We start from the raw sequence: 20,917 nt of genomic DNA, 5'->3' as shown, positions 1-20,917 counted from the left end.
AGCATCCTAGGACCGGTTTCAGGGTTTCACCCCTCTTCAGCCAGGATAGCTTGATTCCAGTGGCACAGTGAGCCCAGGACCCATGTCTGGGCATACCTAGCGCACATAGGGCGAGAAAGCAAAAGACACACAATTGATGGATGGAATGCAGAACAATTCAAAACAATCACCTCCAGTCAAGAGATCTGGGTTAAATTCATCATTCTTTTGCTCACCATGCCACCCCAGTTTAGACCTGGCCATATGCAAATCAGTCTTGACCCTGTGCCTCATGGGAACAGTCCAGCCTGAACTGCCAAGCCAGGTCCTCCCTGGACCAGAAACAAGTATCCTAGGACCGGTTTCGGGGTTTCCCCCCCTTCGGCCAGGATAGCTTGATTCCAATGGCACAGTGAGCCCAGGACCCACGTCTGGGCATACCTGGCGTACTTAGGGCGAGAAAGCAAAAGACACACAATTAATGGACGGAATGCAGAACAAATCAAAACATTCACCCCCAGTCAAGAGATCTGGGTTAAATCCATCATTCTTTTGCTCACCATGCCACCCCAGTTTAGACCTTGCCATATACAAATCAGTCTTGACCCTGTGCCTCATGGGAACAGTCCAGCCCAAACTGCCAAGCCCGGTCCTCCCTGGACCAGAAACAAGCATCCTAGGACTGGTTTCGGGGTTTCACCTCTCTTCAACCAGTATAGCTTGATTCCAGTGGCACAGTGAGCCCAGGACCCACATCTGGACAAACCTGGCGCACTTAGAGCGAGAAAGCAAAACACACAATTGATGGACGGAATGCAGAACAAATCAAAACATTCACCCCCAGTCAAGAGATCTGGGTTAAATCCATCATTCTTTTGCTCACCATGCCACCCCAGTTTAGACCTTGCCATATACAAATCAGTCTTGACCCTGTGCCTCATGGGAACAGTCCAGCCCAAACTGCCAAGCCAGGTCCTCCCTGAACCAGAAACAAGCATCCTAGGACCGGTTTCGGGGTTTCACCCCATTTCAGCCAGGATAACTTGATTCCAGTGGCACAGTGAGCCCAGGACCCACGTCTGGCTTTGCAGTTCGGGCTGGACTGTTCCCATGAGGCACAGGGTCAAGACTGATTTGCATATGGCTGGGTTCGAACTGGAAAGGCATGGTGAGCAAAATAACGATGGATTTGGGCCCAGAACTCTGTACTGGGGTGAATGTATGACATTGTTCTGCATTCTGTCCATCAACTGCTGTTTTTGCATTTGTCACCCCGAGTGGGAAGGGTATGCCCAGACGTGGGTCCCGTGCTCTCCGTGCCACTGGAATCAAGCTATTCTGGCTGAAGAGGGGTGAAACCTCGAAACCAGTCCTAGCATGCTTGTTTCCTGTCCAGGGAGGACCTGGCTTGGCAGTTCGGGCTGGACTGTTCCCATGAAGCACAGGGTCAAGACTGATCTGCATGTGGCTGGGTTCGAACTGGAAATGCGTGGTGAGCAAAAAAACGATGGATTTGGGCCCAGCTCTCTGTACTGGGGTGAATGTATGACATTGTTCTGCATTCTGTCCATCAACTGTTGTTTTTGCATTTGTCACCGCGAGTGGGACGGGTATGCCCAGACGTGGGTCCCGTGCTCTCCGTACCACTGGAATCAAGCTATCCTGGCTGAAGAGGGGTGAAACCCCGAAACCGGTCCTAGGATGCTTGTTTCCAGTCCAGGGAGGACCTGGCTTGGCAGTTCAGGCTGGACTGTTCCCATGAGGCACAGGGTCAAGACTGATTTGCATATGGCTGGGTTCGAACTTGAAAGGCATGGTGAGCAAATAAACGATGGATTTGGGCCCAGATCTCTGTACTGTGGTGAATGTATGACATTGTTCTGCATTCTGTCCATCAACTCTTGTTTTTGTATTGTTCACTTAACAGAGCAGGAAAATTCAAAAAGCTGCAAAACAAACGTGCATATTTTATTTACACGTTTTACACCTCAGCTAAAGTAACCATAAGGAAGAAAAGAAAGTGCCCAAGACAACTTATCTTTAGGAACACCCTTAGTTTTATAGAAACCTTTAGTTTTAAACTCTCTGCAGATAAGTGTATTTCATTAACATGCATGAGAGTTTTACCTTAGTAGATCAGATTGTCACTGCATGGAGAGGCATTTATTAGCAGTGATAGTTTTCAAACATGATCTTGGAAAATTTCATCCCGCCCCCATTCTGAAAAGAATGCTATTAGTGAACCAAGAGGGAAGTTATTTGTCTGGTGCACCTTGTATGTAGCCATTGTTGTTCTATATTTGGAACACCGTTATAGTTTATTAAATAAAACACAAGAAGGTTTTGTACCATACATATCCTTTTCCTGAACTCATGTATTTTAAGGGGCTCCCATATGTGTTAATGAAGAAATAGGAGGCAAAGTGAAATTAAAAAATTGCCTAGGGTCACACAATTTCATCAAATGGGGAAGCCAGGACCAATACTAGGTTTTCTGGTTTCACATTTTGCAATTTAGTCACCAGATGAGTATCTCTTTCCCTCTAATGTTTTACATTATAAGTTAATGCGTTGAATTTAATTCTTGATGCATGAGAATAGAGCAAGGTGGCAGACAAAAGTCACATGTATGCTCAGTTTGTTGTCCACACCATGCATCTGCTTCGCATCTCCCTACGTTCACCTTTAATCACCCCGACCCTCCCATTGTTGGCTTCGATGCAGCCCTCAGGCATGTCACAGACAGTACTTTTCAGCCCCCTGGGAAATGTTTGTGAGTGTCTATGCCTCAGAGCATGGTATGGGGGAGTGCTAGAGGCTAGACCAACCTGTAGCCTTCATCCCCAGGAGGTTAGTCCCTAGGGAACAGGGGTGGACTGCTATTGAAAGAGAAGCTTTCGCTGTGGTCAGTGCACTGAAGAAATTGAGGCCATACTTGGTGGGCACTCACTTCCTGTTTCAGAAAGACCACAGGTCCCTCAGGTGGCTTGTGCAAATAAGGGGTGAGAATTGAAAACTGATGAGGTGGTCCGTTTCCCTACAGGGTATGGACTTCAGGGTGGAGCACAGAGCAGGAGTAGACCACGTCAATGTTGAAGGTCTATCCAGGTTTTCCCCTCAGTGATGAGAACTCCCTAGAGGCTAGATAGATTTCTCCAATTTCAGCTGGGGTGGGACGTGTTGGACCTGTGATCCTTACGGTGGTCTTTCCAACAACGTTTTGGCTTTTGCCTACAATTTTTGCTGATTCTTTGTTGGCCTTAGGACTCTGAGTCCTTTACCACTGCTAACCATTGCTAAAGTGCATGTACTTCTCCCCTGAACATGATGAAATTGCCAGTGGGCCTGCAGTACTCATTGTGCCATCCACATAAGTAGCCTTTCAAACCTGCTTCAGGTCTGCCACTGCAGTGCCTGTGTGTGTGGTTTACTGCTACTTTGACTTGGCATTTAAAACTACTTGCCAAGCCTTAAACTCCCCTTTAGTACATATAACTCACCCCTAAAGTAAGCCCTAAGTAACCCTAAGGGCATGGTGCTACGTAAGTAAAAGGTAGGGCATGTACCTTTATGTTTTGCATGTCCTGGTAGTGATAAACTTCATTACTGTGAGGCCTACCCCTTTCCTAGTCCATCATTGGGAATCTCTTAATATACTTTTAAGCTGTAATTCCTGTTCGGAGAGGAGTAGCTTTTTTAAGTTTGATATATTTGGGATGATAATGATAAATCCTCCTTACTGGTGAAGTAGAATTTAACAAACCTGTTTTTGAAATGCCACTTTTAGAGCTACTGCTCTTTGTGAATAACAGCCTGTCTCCAATACACTTCTAGATTGGGTGACAGCTACACTTTGTGAATTCGACCTAGAAGACCACAAACACAGGAAGGTGAGGTTCATCTGCATTCTGAGCACTCATCTACATTCATCTGCATTCTGATGGGTTTTCCTGTGCAGAAAGAGGGGGGTGGTGCTTACACTTACATCTGAATAGGCTGTGTCTTAACCTCACAAAAGCATTACTGTACAGCCTGCAGACAGGACTGGGTTGAAAGGGATCCTAGTTCTATTGAAGTCACCCCCTATATCAATGGCTATGACCCCAAAAAATCAGACACTTCTGGATCTTGAACTGAACCTCTGTCAGAAGGACTGCTGTGCTGCTTAAAGGTATCAACTGGACTGTTTGTTCCGCGATCACGTGACCCCGGGCGGGGCACGTGTGACGCGTTACGTTCCGGATGAAAGCCTCGAAACCACTAGACTGCGCGGAAGAAAAGATCAGACTAAACTTTAATAGTCAAAAGTGGGAAACCAAAACATAAGTTTTAATCATTGAGAGCAAGAGCTTAGCAATCACTAGTTGGAAACCTGTTGTGTCCTTGAGGCATCAGATCAAGAGGCCAACCAACTAGCCCTTGGAGTAAATCGGGCTTCTGGGTTCAAGGGATGCGTGCCCAGTCCTTCTCACCCAGGCGAGAGGGCAGCAGGCAGAAGGTCAGTACAGCAGACCAGAAGTTCCTTCAGAGCAGCAGTCCATCAGAGTGGCAGTCCTTTAAGCAGCACAGCAGCCTTTTTTACTGGAAGAGTAGCCACAGGTCCAGAAGGAAAGCAAAGTGGTGGCATTTGAGGTCCAGTATTTATAACCAGTTGTGCCTTTTAAGTAGGGAGAAGCTTCTAGAGGCATGCCTTTGAAGTGCACAGGAGACGGGACACAGCCTATTTAAGTTTCAGTGGGGTTGGACCCAACTACCTTGAACCTGCACCTGGACACTGCCATCTGCAAGTCTACCCTGCCAAGCGGTGTCACACCAGTCCTGCAGCTTTGGAAATGAGCTTAAGACACTCTGCCAGCCTCTGTGGATTCAGTGGAACTCAAGCAGCTCCTCTGCTACGAGGCGCAAACCTGAACAAAACCGATGCATTTCAGCTGCTGTGTGGATTGGATCCATTGCAAAGACCTGCACCTCCGCTGCAGTCCATTGGAACCGCCACTGCGCAATGCGTCCTTGGTGCAGACCCTCACATTCCTTATTGACGGCAGCCTCAATGATGACAGACTTCTCATTGCAGCCTCACAGCTCTTCGGAACTGATGCATTGGCCCAACTCCGTTCCTCATCCTTAACACCAGATTTCACATCACAAGCCCTGTTGACAAGATCTTAGAAGACAATGCAGGCCCTCACATAACAGCTTCGCCGCATCTCGGAACCGACTCATCCTTTCAGATACGCGATGCATCTTCAATGTGCATCCTTGCACGCTCTGCAAACTGGGATTTAAGGTACTTTGTTCAGCTGGCTTAACTGGGTCCCTGGAGCAGTCTTGTGCTCAATCGTTGTCAGCCAGAACTTGTTAATGTGTCCTGGTCCAGCGCATCCAGATATCCACTGTTGGCATTTTGTGGTTTCTGGGGCTGTTTTCACTCAAATCTTTTAAATTACATATCTTCGGATCTACTGGTTGGAATTTTTTGTCATTTTGGTCTTGTTTTATTTATTTTAAAATGTTAAATTTTTCTAACTTGGCGTGGGATTCTTTTTGTGGAGTTTTTTCACTTTCAGTAGTGGGACCTCCGCTGCATTGTTTGAGGGATGTGCGGGGATGGGGTGGTTAGAGGCTGGGGGAGGAGTGGCGGCACCCTCCTAAGTGCGCATGAATGTTTGGCCAGCCCTCTGGGGTCGGCCAAACATTCATGCGCACTTTGCATGTTCTACATCCAGTCTGCATTAAAGAACATGCCCAGGGTACCATTCCCTGTCTGAGCACCGACCCACGGTGCTCAGACAAATCACTCTACAACAAGAGTAAGGAGGAAAGACGGCGGCTGGCCGCATCAAGTGGGTTTTTGAAAACTTAGTTTTAATTCCCTCCCTCCGCTCCTCCTGCCCTCCCACGCCCATTTAATAGCAGCTGCTACTATTCACTCTATCACTGTTTGAAGAGTTTCACAAATACTTTACACATAGCCTCTAAGTTTAGCCTGCCTGCTCAGTGACAAACTAACAGCGGGTTGAGCATAGGTTTATTTAGATTTGGCTTGCGCCTCACTTTGACAAGAATTATGAGTGCTGCCTGACTAGGGCTCACACCTCAGTCAACCAACAATTCAATTTCTCATACATTTGAAATACTTTACAGAAGAGTATATGCAATCATAACGCTCAAATGCTCAATATATCAACATTGTAAGACCTTGTGTTGACAATTCACCTTTGAGGAGTGGTTGTGATGTAGGAGGAGCAAGGGAAAGAAGTGAGTGATGAGCAAAGGGTGTGCCCAATACTTGGGATTTTTGAAGACATGTTGGTTGAAAAGGTCAAAACAAAGAGAAAGGATGCATAGATATTTCTTTTAGGAGGAGCAATCAGGCTGTTGATTGTGTGTGCCAGGCATTTGCAGTGAGGCGGATGAAAGGTATTACTTATTTGTGATCCATGGTTGAGGTCTTAATGTCTTTAGAGAGAATATGAGAGAGAATATTCACACAGGGTATTGATAGTCAAAAGTCAGTTGGAGGTTCTGATTTAATATTGGTATTGGGGTGAGGTATTTGTGTACTTGGTCTAGTAACACACGGAGATAAGTAGCTGAATTTGATCTTTTCTGGTAAACAAGGAAGTAGAGCTTAGGTGTATGTGAGGGGATGGTTAAAGATAAACCTGTTATGGCATGATCCAATGGAGAGGGGTTAACGGGGTAGTAAAGATAACAGTGTGTTGGAGATCTGTATCAAGTCTAATATTTTGCCTGATTATATGTAGGTAAAATGAGTGGTAAGAAAGAAGCTGCATGAAGAAAGTATTTTGCAGGTGATTAGTTGGTTAAGTTCTCCCATGACTTTGGGGGGAGTTTTCGGTGTTAAGTAATTTAAGAACATTGTCCAGGTCTTCACAGAAAGAGTCCAGGCCACCTGGAGACCTGTTGAGGGTTTGGGTGTTCAACTTGAAAAGGTCAATGATTGGACGTAAATGGTGTTCAGAAAAGGACGAAAAACATATGGAAGAAGTGGGTGTCAGGACAGGGGTCCTAGTGAGTGATTTGCTGAGTATACAAACCTTTCCACCTTTGTGATGTGACCTACTGCTGTGAGGAAATGTGATGTGGCTAGTGTAGAGAGTGGCAGGAGTGGCAGTGTGTTTAGGATCAATACAGAGCAGTGTAAGCTATTCTAGGAGGGTAGTTCAGATGATTCTTGCTTAGTATGTAGTGTTGGGGGTAAGGAAGGAATGTTGGGAGGTTGCATGGCTTAGTAGGGTGATGATATGTGTTAGTGGAATATGTGTATAACTACGAAAACCTGATGACTTTGTGTAGAAAAAGACATACGGATAAAGTGAAGGGCATGGTTCTCTGTGTTATATGCAGAGGTAGTGAGTATGTTATCCCTGAGAGCAGTGGAAATTCAGTCACTGTGGCTAGAGAAGAAGTGTGGATAGTTTTTCTTTTGGTTGCACTGATTATTATAGATTTATGGCGTTATTAATGGTGTAACAGACACTGAAAATTAAGCAAGCTCCAAGAGGAACTGAATGGTTTTGGAAAAATAAGGAGAACATGGTCAGATTATTTTGCTCTGTTTAACAAGTAAGCTGCATAGTCTATTTAATGATAGCTTTAACATTTTAGGTAGACCTGCAAAGATTGTGTTTTCTCTATCAGCAGGATAAAGAACTATGGCTTGCATGAGTGATATGAGTTATTTTCAGAAATTCAGATGTTTGAATTTCTGGTACAAAATGTTGGTTAAACTCAGTCTTTCACACTGCAACAGTAATGTGCTTATGTACATTCCTGAATAGCAGTAGTGGGGAAGGTACATTTGATACAATGTGCAAATACACTTTATTTGACACAATGTGCATAAGCACTTTACCTTTATGAGCATGTATAAACCAACCAAAAAGCATTTCAATATACCTGAGTGTATGTTGTGCAGTGAACTGCTGCAAAGTTTACAGTTCAAAACTAGAATTTAATTTCCCATTAATGTGTTGACTACAGTTGAAAATGACAAATAAATTGAAAGTTTTCTTGTGCATTTTTTTGTTTTCAGCTCATTCGAAGGTGTGTGGCCATTCAGCTGCACCTGTACACTAGGCACAAGGTATTGATCATTCCACCCTTACCTTTGTGTTGCTCAACCCCACACCACATTCTTTATAACCCAGAAAGGCAATTAATAATGCCTTTCTACCAATTGCCAGGTTGACCTCAATAGAGGAGCACAAACACTATGTGTTCTTTGTTACAAGATGACTCATACAATTGCCTGTTGAAAGAATTAAAGTGTATCCGAAGAAAAAAGATTCATCAAAATCCAAGACAGCAAGCAGGAGGAAACCTTATTTCAGAAGGTTTGCTCCCATACAAAGATGTCAGACTATGTTTCTTAGGAGCAAACCATTAGCCCAATCCAGGGTGGCACCTAGGCAGAAACATTAATTCAGAGGGTTACCTCCTCTTCAAAGTAGGTGGGCTCACCACTTGAGGAACATCTAGCTCATCCAGCCAGTGGCGTAATGAAACTTGAGGGGGTCCTCCTGCAAAGTACATGGAGGGCCCCCATTCCGGCCTCACTTAGGATTTCTCGGGCCAGGGTACTGAGCTAAGGGGGCCCCTTGGAATTCGGGGCCAACCCCGCACTGTGGGGGCTGTGGGGGTCTTTGTTATGCCACTGAATCCAATAATAGTAGCAGTGAGGGAATCCTGCTTTCGATTTTGTGGACCCTTTTAAGATGGCACACTGTGTACATTACGAACAAATAGCCTGTGCCACTGTGGTGTCAGGGTGAAAATCATCACTTTCTACATGGCATTTTAAAAGAAACTATGCCTGCAATTCTTGTCTCTGCAATTTATCTTGGTTAAATGAGATCTTACATCCTTAACAACATTTACCACGTTGTTGCTAATTTCTGTTTTGTCTTCTGTGATGTGTGTGGTTATTTGGGGCCAGGACCCTTCTTGGTGGGCCAGTTGTGAAGAGCTGTTTTTCTTCTTGATGGATTGGAAGATTGAAATGGGTCTTTTTCTATTTACTATATTCCTTTGTTGGTCTCTCCCCACACAAGGGACACCTTCAGTCCCTTGTTATGGGCTTATTTTGTGGATCCTCCACTGTGAGCCTCATGGGTAGGAGTGGGAGTATCCCTGCATACACAGAAATTCTGACACAGGTCTGAATATCTCTGCCTATATTGACAGAGATGTAGTGTGAGTACTGTGATGTCTAGTAAATCCCATTCATGTGAGGAATTATTGATGCGTGTGATTCCAGAGGGATTTTACAGGAGAAACAAGATGGGAGTGATCCCAAGTGGATATAGATTGTTCACCAAGTTTTTGATTAAAGTTGAGCCATTATTAGAGAGAAAAAGCAAGAATTCTGTTTTATTGAGATTTAATTAGGAATTCCATTTTAATAAAATTCAATTTGTGGGAGAGTGGGCTATCTATATTTCCAACTTTTATTGTCATTTTAAATTTGAGAGGTTGTTTGGTCTGAGAAATTTCGGCATAGCTGCATGTCATCTGTATTTGGTGGATGACAATGCTGCCCATGAGTGTGATTGATATTAGAGCTTACATGTGCATGTTGAATAATATTGAGTACCTGCTGGAATTCCGAGGGACTCTACAAAGTGAAGGCAGGTGTCCTGGATGTTACAAGTTTAACAAATAGGGATGTGTCTGATAGGAAAGCGGGTAGCCATTTTTGAAAGTCTGCTAATTCCCTTCTTACTGACACTCACTGGCACCTTTAGAAAGTGCTTGCATTGTGGGCAGGAAGCAGATTGGCATTGTACCTGCATTAAATTTAGGGGACCAAGACTGTGGCTCAGTGCGCCAAAAACAGTAAGGGACTGATTTAGAATTTGGCGTACAAATACTCAGTCATAAACATGAAATAAATCCCCTCTGCCCTACTACAAGTGTACTTATAATAGGGGCGTGACTTTGATGCTGAATCAAGGTGTTGCCTTTACCATGAGCTCTGTCGCGGGCGCGGAGCCTTCTTCGATTTTGTAGCCTCACTTATGCCGTCTCCCTGAGTAGGAGTGCGGAATAAATTGGGAGATTAGCGGCGGTAAGCATTTCTGCCATTTCCGCACCATGAGGGTGCATTTCAAGACACATATGCCGTGGCAGTGATTTCTCTTCATAAACGTGAGCGACCGCCATTTTAAACCACGTCGCTCATGTTACTGCTTTTTTTTCTTCTTTTTCTCACATTTTTCTTCTCCTGCTTTTTTGGACATCAGTCATTGCTTTTTGTGAATTATTGCTACTTATTTCATCTGAGAACTTCTCCATGCCTGCCATTTTGGGACTTGACAGCTGCAATTAGTGAATCTTATTCCTACTGATCCACTATCAGGCAGATGTTTCTGATGAAACCATATTCCTTTTGGCATGTTAACTCAATGACCTTTTGTGCCTTCTAACTTGGGTTTGCCTTTTTGACATCAATATTGTGGATTACTATAACAGCGTCTTTACAGCTCTGTGAAAACAGGTTTTTGCGACCTCTTATTCACCTCACTGGACCTGCTTTATAGCTTTCCTATCATTACAAAAACACTTATCTCACTGTAAAGATGACCAGTGATCTGCATGTATTGGCTAAGCCATCTTCTTCGGCACCAAACCGAAAAGAGTGAAGAATGGCCCTCCTTCCCCTATTTTATCATCACACGATCCTGTGTTGGATTCTATCTTAGATGAAGTACGTGATTTGCAACCACAAACGAAAAATTGCAGCAAATTGAGGATCGCTGGATTGTTATGGAAGGGAAGATGTCGGAGTTCGAACAACGTGTGGGAGACCTTCAAGACCTATCTACCAAAATCCCTATGCTGGAACAAGAAATTCAGAAGCTTAAGTTACACACCAAAGACCTTGAAAATCGTAATAGACGGAACAATCTACGTCTTTATGGTCTTCCGGAGAATATTGAAGGTCCTGATCTCTTGGTCTTCCTGAAGAAATTTCTCTCAGACATTATGGATCTTCCTTCTACACACCACTAAACATCCAGCATGCACATTGTTTATGACGTCTTCAACCTCATTCTTCCAAACCACGTGGTATTATAATGCTCTTTCTGGAATTTACTGATTTGATGCGTGTCCTAAGGGTGGCTAAGCTAAAACATCGTCTTATTTGGTCTGGCCATAATTTGTTTATATCACAAGATGTTTCAAACGCAACCAATGCCCGTCGTAAATAATTCTTAGCTCTCCGCCCTCAGATGAGACATTTGAACATCCAGTATGGCATTCTTTATCCTTATCATTGCAAGATCATCTATTGTTAGATTAGTTGGGTCTCTAATTGGCAGAGGTAGGTACCTTTGTCCAAATAGGGACCCTTGCTTCTAGTCAGGGTAAGGGGGATACACACTTTAGATAACCCCTGCTCACGCCCTTGGTAACTTGGCACAAGCAGACAGGCTTATCTAGAAGGCAATGTGTAAAGTATTTGTACGAACACTCACAGTAACACAGTGAAAACACCACAAATGGACACCACACCAGTTTATAAAAATAAAGTATTTTTATCTAAACTACACAAGACCAAAATGGCAAAAATCCAAAATACACAGTTTAAAAATATGACTTTAAAAAGAGTTCAAGAACTTGTACCATAGAAATCTATGGATGCGTGACTTTTCACCAAAGTACCTGAAGATGCGACAAAGTTCCACAAGCCAAAAAGCCTCAGAGTCAGAACCAAAGAAATGCGACACTCCTGAGACCCTGAGGAGGCGATACGACAGCCCCACTGCATGCAGCGGATCGGTTGCGTCGAGTCCGGTCTGTAGAGGAAGCGATGCGTCGAGTCTTCGTGCCGGTTCCAGTTTGCCGGTGATGCGTCGGGAAAGCGTTGCGCACAGGTACGATGCGTGGATCTTTTGGATGCGACGGCGATCGACGCAGCAGCGTTGTGCGGTCAACAGCGATCCCTCGATGCATCGGTTCCTGCAGCGGCGACAGGTGTTGCGACGATCTTTGCAGCGGCACGGCGATGCAATGGAAATCTTCTCACGTGGTCGAGATTCGCCAGTGAAACATGCCGCAAGATGAGTGATGCGTCGAGTTTGCAGTTCTTTTCACGCTTCTTCTTCTTCCAGCTCCCAAAACAGCAGTAACAACCTCCAGAGGCCCCGCAACTGGGTCAGGCACTCTAGGCAGGGCAGAACTCACACACCAGAGTTCAGGGGGAGCAGGGGGTAAAGTCCTTTTGTTCCTGGGACTTCAAAACAGGAGTCCAGCTCTCCTCAGGCCTTTGGAGATCTTCTTCAAGCAGGGGACACAGCACACAGCAAAGTCCTTCTCCTTTCCTTGGCAGAATAGCAACTGCAAGTTAGCCCCAGAACACACAGCAAGGGAAGTCCTTTTCTTCAGTTTCTCCAGCTCTTCTCCTCAGCAAAGGTTCCTCTTGAACTCCAGGAATGATCTAAAGTTCAGGGGTTTCAGCTCTCATATTTATACCCCAAAAGTCTTTGTTCTTGACCCTCTGCCAGGGCACAACTTCTTCCTTTGTTAGTGTGGGCCAGGGCCATCAGACACACCACAGAGGGTGGAGTCAGCATTGTGGAAGGCAGACACAGCCCTATTCAGGCCCAGGTGCTACTCCTCCCACCACTTCAAAGGCAGATCGGCCTATTAAGCCTAGTGCTGACTCACCCAGACTCCTGGAGCCACCCCAGCCCCTGCCAATCTCAAGCCAGACAGTCAATCCACAAACAGGCAGAGGCACACAGAAAGGTTGAACAAGAAAATAACCACTTTCTAAAAGTGCTATTTTCAAACCCAGAATTTAAAAACCATCCTTCCTAAAACATGTGTTATTAAATTCTGAGTTCAGGGATACTCCTATGAAAAGATATGCTTGTAAAATTGTTACACAGCTTTCCCCATTCTGTCTCTCTGTCCTATGGGTAAGATAGCCTTTCAATAGTGAAAAACGAAATTGGCAGTATTTCACAATCAGGACATGCTACACACACCAGTACATGTCCTACCTTTCACACACACTGCACCCTGCCCAGGGGGGTACCTTGGGCCTACCATAGGGGTACCCTATATGTAAGAAAGGGGAAGGGTAAGGCCTGGGAAGTGGGTGCATTGGCCAGGTCAACATGGCAGTTAACAAACTGCGTGCAGGCACTGCGGTGGCAGGCCTGAGACTTCTTTTCAGGGCTACTCATGTGGGTAGCACAATCAGTGCTGCAGGCCCACTAGTAGCTCTTGATTTACCAGCCCCGGCACACTCAGTGCACTTTACTAGGGACCGACTGGTAAGACAAATATGCCAATCATTTTTATGCGGTGGCGCGGTTCGAGTGATCTACTTATGGAATTCCTCAATTGGATCAATAGTAGGAATAGAGACATCCAGTTCACAATCAATTACAGCAATACTGAGATGAACTTCCTTGATCTAATGATCAAACATGAAGGAGGCAGTTTGTAGTCAACCATTCTCCATTTTTTCAGCTTTCACCCTTCGTGAAAACCTGCCGTTCATCCAGTTTTTAAGACTACGATGTAATTGCACGAAAAAGGAGGATTACTTTGAGAACGTGAAGGTACTCTTGGAAAACCTTGCAGAAAGAAAGTATCCAAGAAAACTCCTGAAGAGGGCGATGAAACGAGCCTGGTACACTCCCAGGGAAACCCGCCTGGTACCCAAAGATCTAGATGAGAAAGTACCGTTAGTATGTGTAACAACATTCTCAGGGTGTACTAATGACATCAAGAAAATAGTACGACAAAACTGGACTACTGTAAAAGCTTTGGAACCATTGATAGATCTTCCAATCTTCGCTTTGAAGAAAAATAGAAGCTTAAATGACAAATTGGTACATGCTGATACCTCCAGGAGAATAAAGATACAGTCGATTCGAACTCTACTCTCATTACCACCAATCAAAGGTCAAGGTCATCGGAGATGTGGCAACTGTTCCTCTTGTGACAGCACAATAGAAGGTTCTATCTTTACCTACGGCAATACATTTGTAAAACATTCACCAATTGCAATACCCACAATGTAATATACTGTGTGACGTGTCCATGCCCGAAAGCCTATGTCGGAAAAACGGCACAAGCCATCAAGAAGCGTCTTACCCAACACCACTCAAGAATCCGCTGCAAAATCACCAGTGCGCCAATGGTGACACACTGCATGGAATACCAGCATGGCCCCAATGATATAAAATGGACTGTATTAAAAAATGTGTCCGGAAAGAACATTGACAATCTTTTGTCCAGATTCGAAGCTAAAACCATTATGTACCTCAACACTATGGATAACGGAATGAATGAAATGAGTGAGATAAATCACTGGGTATAGCTTCTTATGTAGTCCCTCTTTTCTCCCCCCGATTTGAGTATACACAAATAATTGCGATCAGTTTTTCAATAGTTCACAGAATGCCAACAAATATGGCCCCCACATCTGTGAGGAAGCAGAGCAGGGTTGTCCCAGTGTCATGTTTGGGGGTTTCTAGTTGGTTTTTCCTCCCACGTAGCAACAATATATCTTTTTAGAAAATATACTGAATAGACAGTAGGTTCAATTTATGTGAGACAAACTCTATGCTGAATATAACGTACGAGGACTGTCAGGAGTAGGGGCCCTGGTAGTTCTAAGTTCAAACCCGGTAACTTAACATCTTTTTAGAGTAGCACACGTTTACAAGGCAGCAGCTCCGTCCTGAGCGCGTGAAGTCCTCGGGTTACCATAATGCATCTGGAATGCCAAGATAACCAGTTCCATGCACCTGAGATGTAGGAACACCAGATAGCCTGGGTCTCCGGGCTATTGTATTTACGGGAAATTTAAATACAGGCTGTAACTGAGTGCGCTAGCTCTCCATACAACAATCAGTGGTTTCACTTTAAGAGTGTCCATTTTCATGACAACAACGTGTAAATACGTCATTGCCAGGCATATGTAGATCCGCCTCACCGGACGGAAAGGCTTTCCGAATGCCGCGGATTGTTTGAATCAGTGAAAGGAGATAGCGCCCTGGCGGGAGACAACTAGCGATTTGTTCCCAGTTCATCCCATCATTACCACACGACAGATTAAGAACAGGTCCTGAAGACGCCACGTCTCGTGCCGCTCAAGCCGGAGCACGAGCGCTGGAACACCAAGCGGACGATCATCAGTAGACCTGTATGTGCTCCAAGCCAGAACGCTCAGGTACATGCTTTTCCTATCTCCCTGAGCCACATTTGGGTGTGGTGTTGCACGCAATTGTATTAAGCTGTATGTAGACGGTAATCATAAAACAACATGCATTTACACCATGCATAGAGCGACACCCCAAGTTTCACTGTCACACCCCCAGGTTAAGACACCTCGCTTCCGCCACACCACCAACTTTTCCCCTTCACCACCCTGGGTATACTCACAATAGAGTTTAGTTAAAGGCACCCTGTGATTAGAGCAGCGCCCGAGTAAATTGCGCAGGTGTGATGTTCCACACGTTAGTGACCATGTATAATCACAATTTTTCCAACCCAGGCACATTGCAGAACGTAGAACCAAGAAGACTCATGTTTCCTTAAGATCAGATCTGGTATGTAACGCTCGTACTGACGACTCACCCTTATTTGTAAAATACCACATGTAGTAGTAGAGCCTCACTAGTTCTTATTTCTAACTTACATAGGTACCAATAAGTTCTCCTTGAATAAGATTTTCCCCCGATGAAGACCTTTGTTTTAAGAAATGCCAATTAGAAGGTCGAAACGCGTTGGATACGTTTTCCCGAGAGGCCAGCTGATTGAACCCAGTACAAATCCTTGCCCAGAACTTGGGCATTCACAGAGCTCATGGTGTACGGCCCTATATCGGGTTCCATATACTAAAGCGACCTCCCAATGGCATAAAAATATTATTGTAATGTGAGTACATTAATGTGATGAGTCCCCTTATCAATACACAAAGGAGTAGTACTAGTATCTGCCTGTACACTGTATAGTTGTTGTTGCTTGTTAGCATCATTGTGTTTTATGTTTGTAAATTGCACAGTCTTATGTCTAATGTATAATGTATAGATGTGAATCTAATGTGATTATGGTTTAAAGTTTTTCATTACGTCTGTATATATTTTACATGTGAAATAAGGTAATAGATTATTTCTCTAGTAAGTCCTGCACAGGGACATCATGTCTTGGTTCAAAATATAAAAAAACGTCATCTGTATTTAGTTACAAACCAGGGATAAATAAAAAATCTATCTGGTGCAAAAAAAGAATACTCTTATCTATGGTGTCAGAGGTAATGTGCTTTGCATACAATCATGGATAACCAATCACAATAACAATTTACACAGAGAGCATATGCACCTTAGCACTGATCAGCAGTGGTAAAAGTGCCCAGAGTCCTATAGCTAACAACCACAGGTCAGGAAAAACAAAGGAGGAAGAAGCAAGAAGTTTGGGGATAACCCTGAAAAAATTGCCATTTCCAACACCTCTGAAGGCACCTGCCGGTCGTTTGAGGATCCGGTGAAGCTGAAAACCTTTTTGCAAAGTATTACAAATCATAACATGGAGATTACTCCTTAATATTTTCTAAAATTTAACTTTTCTCCTCAGTAGTTTATTTTTCCTCTCCTTTGATTTATATTCTTATATCCTACTATAGTAATATTAATTCATACCATAGTAATCTTTTACTTTATCTTTCTTCTCTCCGTATCTCATTTTAAATCTATGGCAACTATAGCTACTATCATTATAACTTTTATAGTTCGTACTTTTATCTGTCGCCGTTCTTGTTTCTGACGTCGGCATGTCCCCAGCTTACTTTCTAACCTCTGCAATTCATATCTGGATCTTTATCCTTGATCTGTCTTTCTTGTCTTTATGTCATACTTCTTTTCCCTCACCTCTCCTTCCCTTCTATTTGACATTATATGTCAAAAGCAAGTCACTCTTTTCAATATTTATGGCCATGTTAAATTTGATCCCGAAATAGTATTAAACTGAAATTATCCTCCATCCCTAATCCTAATATAATTGTTGGCGGTGATTTTAATGATTGGTTAGACCCTTTCTCTGATAGAAAATCCAAGTCTAAATTTAAACCTGATAAAGACCACAAAGCATTCCAATCCGCCATCTCCTCTCGCCCATTCTACGACATATGGAGAACATGTAATCCTGATGTATGTGAATTCACTTTGTTTTTCTAATCTTCATCATACTATGTCTCGTATTAATTACATTCTGGTTTCTAAATCATTGCTCCCCTCCATCCAATCCTCTAAAATTAGTTCTATTTCTATTTCTGACCATGCTCCTGTATGGTCTCTCAATAATTACAAACAAGGCCGTTGGAGCTTTAATAACTCCCTACTTTTAGACCAAACCTTCATTTTAGAAGTGACCTCCTTTATTAATGAATTTTTTCAATGTAATCAATCCATAGATACTTCTGTTCATCACAATTGAGATGCCTTTAAGGCCTCTTTTAGAGCCTTTACTATTGCATATTCTGCCCTTCAAAAGATAAAGATTTTAGAACATAATTATTTCTCTTCGAAATCCTCCTCAAGTTTGCAAGAACTGATTAAAGCCAAGTCTACCCTGAATAAGATTGCTACAGCTGATGCTTGTAATATCCTTCTTAAAATTAAATCCAAATATCATGGAGGCCAAAATAAGGCGGGGAAAATGTTAGCCAATTGTTTAAAAATCATATAAACACAAAAAACTTTTAGCCCTTTTCGCTGTGAACAGAACAACAAAATGTTCTCCTCCGACTCTGAAATTTTAAATACCTGCCAGTCTTATTATGAACTATTACATACAGAAGATCCATCTCCTTCTGAAAATGATATTGAAACTTTTTTCTGGGGAATACCCAAGCCTCCCCCCTTACCTGACACTTTCTGACACCTTGATAGGGATATTGCTCTCCAGGGGATTACTGGTGTTCTTAAATCTTTTCAAAAAGGCTCAAGTTCCTGGACCAGATGGTTTCTCCGTTGAACTCCTCTCATCCTTTTCCTCCATTTTGCCCCTGAACTATTAGAGCTTTTTAACTCATTTTTGTCTAACTCTAAAGCAAGTGGTTCCTTTTTGGAAGTCCTCACTGTCATTATTCCCAAGCCAGACAAAGACTCTACCCTCTGTAAAAATGTTCCACCCATCTCACTAATCAACTATGATTGTTAAGTCTTTGCAAAAATCCTAGCATCTCATTTGGAGAGTGTCATTCCACTTCCAATTAACCCTGACCAGGCGGGTTTTATTAAGGGTAGAATTGCATCTGACACTCGATCATGAAAAAGCTTTTGATTGTATAAATTGGCAATTTATGTTTTATACTCTTCGATGGTTTTGGTAATAAGTTTATTTCTTATATCAAATTGTTATACATTAAACCACGTGGTTGTGTGTTTGTTAATGGTCATTTCTCTTCCTATTTTAAACTAAACAGGAGCACTAGACAGGGTTGTCCTCTTTCCCCTTCACTTTTTCTCCTTTGATTAGAATCCTTTTTTGAACGTATCAGACATAATCCTGATATAACTGGTTTTAAACTCAACTCTCGTGAAATGAAGCTCTCTGCATATGCAGATGATATCCTAATGTATATGTCCAACCCTTCCAGTTCTCTAGATCATTTTATACAAGAGATTGCTTTACATTCCAATGTTTCTGGGTCCAAGTTACATTTCTCTAAAACCAAGGTTTTACCACTAAATTCCTCTTGTTATCGTTACATGTTTGATTTTGATAAAACTAATTTTACTTGGTCTTCCCAAAATATGAAATACCTAGGAGTATGGTTCTCCTCCAACATACCTGATACATTAACTCATAATTTCACTGCCTTAAAACTTAAGCTTCAAAAGCTACTGCCTTCCTGGTCCCCATTATCCTTATCTTGGTGGGGTAGGTTAGACACCATTAAAATGATGATTCTTCCTCATGTTCTTTATACACTCTCAATGATACCTTTTAATTTCTCTAACTATCACTTCTCTCAGATTATTTCTATTTGTACTAAATTTCTTTGGAACAATAAGAGTGTTTCTATTGCTTTATCTAAATTAATTCGACCAAAAACGGAGGGTGGTGTACGTTTTCCTGATTTTAAGTTATATCATACTACCTTTTAATTCAACAATTCCATGCTATTTCTAAGGAAGATCATGACTCTCCTATACCAACATGGGTTGCTTTTGAACGTTCACCGTTGCATGACTTTTCCTTTCAGGATGTTGTTTTTATGACTAATTGCACTTTCACTTCCAAATACCCTACTTTAAAGTATTCTCCCATCAATTATTAAATACTCTTTTTACCCAAGGATTTGACTTTTATCAATCTTTTCTGGCTTCCTTTATCTGGTATAACAAATTTATCAAATGTTGCCATAAATCTGAGTATTTTAAACACTGGAGAGAAAAGGGTATTTTTTATGTGCATCATTTGATAGCTAATAACTCCATCATATCATTCCCTCAATTACAAGAAAAATTTGGTCTCCATGACTCTTGCATTCAACAATATAACATATTATTTCCTGTACTTCAAACCTTTCTGCTAAACAATAATTTTAATTCCGATGTTACTTCAGTTAACCCTGTGACACCCTTATTTAATAACACTATGGATCCCATTCCAAGAGCTTCCTTCATATACAAAAATATGTCTTCCCCCATTGCTACAAGGAATAAATCCTCTATTGAACTGTTATGGGAAAATGATTTATCTCAATCACTTTCTGTTCATCAATGGGATCGAATGTGGCAAAAGATTTTTAAGACCTCTAAAGCTGTCAATATTACACAATCCTTATATTTTATATATAATAGAGTGGTTGTTACTCCCCAATTCCTTCATAAAGTTGACCCTTCCATTTCTCCCTTGTGTTTGTCATGTCTCTCCTCTGATGGTACTTTGATGCATCTACTTTATTATTGTCCTGAAGTACATGAATTTTGGAAAGCTATATGGTCTAAATGTTTATTGATTTGCTCATGTAATATTCCATTCTCTATTCACAATATTGTTTGGGGGACTATATCTACTGATTTTGATCATCACCCATCAAAAACTATTTTATTGAACCTTTTTATCGCTCTTGCTTTTAAATTACCTTGTTGGAGAGATCATTCTAAACTATCCTTTTTGATTTGGTGGAACTTAATTTGTGATGAACATAGAATAGTGTCTGTTTCTTCTTCCTCGATATTTCAAAAGATTAAATCCGATTTATTATGGTTACCTTTTACCACTTTTCTATCCTCACACTCATCCTTCTCCTAATACTTATATCATATCCATGTGTTACTTCCTCTTTCTTTCTTTCCTCTTTTTTCCTTACCTCCCTCCCTCCTCTTTCTCCTTTTTTTTTATATAAAAAAAACAAACAAAACACAAACAATACGTATGTAATATATACATTTACTATTTTGATGTATTTTATTTTTTACTATTTCTCTCCTCTCAATAGTTTTTAATGGTATGGTACTTTTCTGATGTTATTAAGAATTTTCTTGTTTAAATGATTTTGTTAACTTTATATCTTTGTTATTCCTTACATCTCTTTTAACCAATGTACTGTTTATCACTGAGTCTGCATTCTCAATAAAAGATCTTTTTTTTTTAAAGTGTACTTATAATAAGGCAGATGGAGTATCGGTCACCTTTGTGACAGAGTACCCACCCGCCAAACAATAAAAAGCACACCCTAGGAAACCTGTTATCCCACTGACTGACATTACCCATATGTGAATATTCTGCGGCAGCAGTCAGGAACGTCATGTTTTCCACAAATTAAAGTCATATTCCTGAAAAACCACCATAACTTTATGGGTCTGTATAAACAATTCAAAAACAGCAGTTTCAACATATTTGACCATATTTTTGTGCATTGAACTGATGTAAGTGTTAC

At 42.1% G+C, this 20,917-nt stretch overlaps 1 protein-coding gene across 1 annotated transcript in view; it reads right to left on the bottom strand.

Annotated features, from left to right (window-relative positions):
- The window catches only part of SV2B (synaptic vesicle glycoprotein 2B), a 701,510-nt gene that overhangs the window by 393,847 nt on the left and 286,746 nt on the right, over positions 1 to 20,917 (bottom strand). The window lies entirely within an intron of this gene.

The sequence above is a fragment of the Triturus cristatus genome, chromosome 3_1 (assembly GCF_964204655.1).
Source record: "Triturus cristatus chromosome 3_1, aTriCri1.1, whole genome shotgun sequence".
NCBI classification, from domain to species: Eukaryota; Metazoa; Chordata; class Amphibia; order Caudata; family Salamandridae; genus Triturus; species Triturus cristatus.
Note: the sequence above shows the minus strand (reverse complement) of the source record. Positions and strands in the feature narration are given on the sequence as shown.